The 4020-nt window shown below is 52.4% G+C and overlaps 1 protein-coding gene across 1 annotated transcript in view; it reads right to left on the bottom strand.

Moving 5' to 3' along the window:
* EDA2R (ectodysplasin A2 receptor) overlaps positions 1-934 on the bottom strand; it is a 25855-nt gene extending 24921 nt beyond the window's left edge. The window contains exon 1 of the mRNA XM_025200122.1: positions 889-934. The gene's annotated coding sequence lies outside the window, so the exon portion shown is untranslated. The remainder of the gene's footprint in view (positions 1-888) is intronic.
* Positions 935-4020: the final 3086 nt, after the last annotated feature.

The raw sequence follows: 4020 nt of genomic DNA, 5'->3' as shown, positions 1-4020 counted from the left end.
GCGGGGGGGGAGGCGGTGTCGCCCCCTCTCTCTGGCACCCGCCGCAAGTACTCCGATGCCGGGGATAAAATATCTTCGCGGCTTGCTTCCAGGAGAAAGGGATCCGCTGAACTCCCCCTGCGGGGGCGGGATCCAGTACCTGCAAGTCCCGGCTTGCCCGCAGCACCACGTGCCCGCGGATCGGGTTCATCTCTGGATGCCTCGGGCTCCGCGCCTGTGACGTGTCCCCCGCGCTACGTCATAATGCCTGGGAGTCTCCGTGCACGTGGACTCGGCCACAACACACCGCCCAGAGCCGGCACCGCGCAGTGCGCTGGGCTGTGAAACAGCGCATCAGCATCGCATCTTTCCTGATCGTCACGACACCGCACAGCTCACCCTGCCCTCGCCAAACCGGGGAGGAAACCGGCTTCAGTGTCTCGCAGCTGACCCCCGGACAGCTCTGCCCCAGCCCCTCCCAGATGGGACTCTGCTAATGCACCGATCTTTGCAACCAGCTGCTTTCCACCCCGCACGCAGCCTGCCCCTGCAGCACAGAGGGAGCCCGGGAGCGCAGGGATGCTCCGTCTCGCCGGAATATGCCCGGGCATGTACTGAGCACAGACCTGCTGCCTGTCCCAGGCGGGACGGACTTTGTTACAGCGCCGGCGACCCAGGTGCTCAGCTCCGGGCAGGACGCTCCGGGGCCACTCGGTTGTTTTAATAAAGAGAATTTAAGCCAAAGAAATAGTTGTAATAGAAGGAAAAAGTTGGAATAGAAACGGTCGGGGTGGAGAGGAGCCGTGATGCGCGCACAGAGGGGCCCCCCGCCCACGCCAGCAGCGGGCAGACGCGCACTCGCCCCGGGGAAGGAAGGAAGGAAGAGGGGCAGCCCGGGCCCCCATTTACCTGCGTGCGGCCGCGGGCGGACACGGGCTGGGGGCCGGCGGGCGACGCTCCCCTCGCTTGATGTAATCGAGTTGCAATAGCTGGACCCACGCGGAGGGAGAGGCACCCCCTCCTCCAGGCAGGACCGGCTCCCCATTGGCCAGGACCTGCCCTCCTGGGCGGGGCTATGCAGATCAGCCGCCCCAAATTGGCGAGGGGCGAAGGAAAGGCACCAGGGAGCTGCTGCTGAATGAATAGATCCCGGCTGGGAACCGGCCCGGGGGCTGCCGGCGAAGTGCAGCACCGGCCGGCACCCAGAGCAGGGGGTGAGGTTGCTGAGACGGGCTCGCAGCCGCACAGCGAGCCCAGCTTTCATCCATGCAGAGGATGCAGAGGGTTCTCTGTACGGTCCTATGATCAGGACCGATGTGATCCGACTATGATCTTGCTGTGGTCAGTAGCCCGGCGCAACGCTGCGAGAGCACATGGCACTGGCATGATTTCTTTGTGTCCTGGACAAGGGTACACAGCAGTACACAGCATCCCAGGCATTGTGGGATGTTGGGGGAGCATGGCACAAGGGCCCAGTTGGCTCGGACACGGGGCACAGCAGGTCGCACCAAAGGAAAGAGAACAGGGTAATTCCAGCAGCAGAGCTAGGAAAAGAGAACATGTAAGGAGGTGAGGATAGGATGAGACCGAGGGATTGGGACTACAGAGGAAAGGTGAATTTAAGTAAAACTGAAGGGGGACAAAATCAAACTGATCATCGTCTATAAGCTAATTAGGGGAAGGGGGAAAAACAAACAAACTGGAAACCAAAATTTAAGGGTCTGTGATATAACACGGAAAACATGAACAGTTTCACTGCATCATGAATTTAAACATTACGAAATGCAATATTAGGAATATCTAATTCTCAGAGCACAGCATCCTTTGACGTCTTCAATCCTTTAGGGTGTAAATATGAATGACCTAATTACTTATGTAATCTCCATTTTACATCCCAGATTAGAAGAGGCCACCTATACCAAAGCGGTGAGGTTGAACAGTGAGTATATAAACAATGCCAGTTATAGATCACATTTGCATTGCAACTGTATTTACACCACACTCTGGGAAATTCCCGAAGTCCTGTCTGAGAAGGCACTGGGCTTCAGTGGGGCTTCTTATAGTCGTAGATTCATAGATGTTAGGGGCTGGAAGGGACTTTACAGATCATTGGGTCCAGCCCTCCTGCATTTGGGCAGGAAAGACCACTGGGGTCAGAGAACCCCAGCAAGATGGGCATCAAGACGCTTTTTGAAGATTGCCATGGTGGGTGACTGTACCACCTCTGGGGGGAGCCTGTTCCAAAACCTCAGCACTCGGCTTGTAAAGAAGTTTTTCCTTATGTCTAGCTTGAAACAATTTTCAATTACTTTGTGCCCATTATTTCTTGTCCTCCCCTGGAGAACCCTGGTGAATAGTTGCTCCCCCAGGCCCTGATGTACGCCCCTGATATACTTATAGGCTGCCACCAAGTCCCCTCTGAGTCTTCTCTTCTCCAGGCTGAACAGTCCCAAGTCTTTCAGTCTCTCCTCCTATGACCTGGTATCTAGGCCTCTAACCAGGTGCATGGGCCTCCTTTGGACTCTCTTGAGCTTCTCCACATTCTTCCTGAAGTGCGGCACCCAGAACTGGATGCAGTACTCCAGCTGCCGTCTCACCAAGGCCAAGTAGAGCCAGAGGATGACATCCTTAGCTCTGCTGGAGATGCCTCGGTAGATGCATGCCAGTGTTTGATTAACTCTGCCAGCTACGGCATCGCATTGGTGGCTCATGTTCATTTTGTTGTCTATTACAACACCCAGGTCTCGTTCAGTTGTGGTGCTGGCAAACATAGCACTGCCGAGCCTGTAAGTGTGTTGTGGATTATTTGTCCCCAGATGGAGCACTTTACATTTCTCCATACATTTCTTTGGTTGCTTCAAACTTCTGATCAGGAATTTGAAGAGGGAGCTCAAAAAAGAAAGAAAAAACAGACAGACAAACAGAAAGAGGGACTGGGCAGGATGATTTTCTCCACAAAAATCTGTTTCCAGGGTGCACCTTATCAGGGAAAGGAGTCAAGAGATTAGAATACACCAAATGTTGGACCATGTGCTCTGGGGACCAATTCTATTCTGCAGCCCATATGAATAGACAGGACTTTCTCATCTCTAATTCATAGGGCCTTATTCTCCAGCTACAGTGGAGAGGTCTTAGATGTTTTGTCTCAGTCCTCACTATTTTTCAAGGGTATTGTAGAATCTTTGACTTCTAATGGGAAAGGCCTCATAATCAGAGGGTGTAACAGATCCTGGGCCCTGTTACATTGCACTCCTTGAGGTGAATCTGGCAGGATGCCATCACACTCTGGAACACTGGAAAAACTCAGGCTGGCACCAAAAGACTTAAGTCCCATGCACCTCAGACAAGTGCTGCAGAAGCTGGCCTCAAGGACGCTGTTGGTTTCAGCTCCCTTTAAAAGGGGAGCAGCCAGCCAACTCTACCCCCCGAAAGGGATGTGAGGAGATACCTCACATGCATGTGGAGGCATGGGATGAGCTTGGGGATGGAGCTGGATGACACCCAAGAAAAGGAGTGAGTGGGAGATTGGAGCCAGGCTGTTGCCCATGCACGTTAGGATGAGTGGAAAGGGGGTCCATCTTCTCACCAGAAAGGAATCACGCCCAGGAGGGCAAGGTAAAAAGGAACACGCTAATATTAAGCAAAGCATGAACCTGGGGATTTAAAGGGATAGAACTGAATTGATAGACTTGTTCAAAATTCCTGATAAAGTGGCAACTCCAGCGAATTCAGCGGCTTTAGGGAAGTAAATTTGCTGTAAATGGAACTTAATTGACAATTGGGAAAGTAGTAAAATTGATGTGTTGAGCCAGGATTGCGAAGGTGATTTAAGCATTCTTGGGAACGGCATTGTAAATTCAGAATTGTTAGTTAAGTGAAAGCTGGTTGAGTAAATGGAAATTCATTAGTGTAAGACAAAAGGAGATGGCAGGACTGTGAATCGCCAGTGTTTTGGAAAAGGAAATTCATGAAAGATGTGCCAAGCAAGTCTGTCTGGGACTCTTGCTGATGACTAAAACCTAAATGGGTATGTGCTGGTTG

Source organism: Alligator sinensis, unplaced genomic scaffold (genome assembly GCF_000455745.1).
Source record: "Alligator sinensis unplaced genomic scaffold, ASM45574v1 scaffold809_1, whole genome shotgun sequence".
NCBI lineage: Eukaryota > Metazoa > Chordata > Crocodylia > Alligatoridae > Alligator > Alligator sinensis.
The sequence above is the reverse complement of the archived record's forward strand: the minus strand, read 5'-3'. Positions and strand labels throughout refer to the sequence as shown.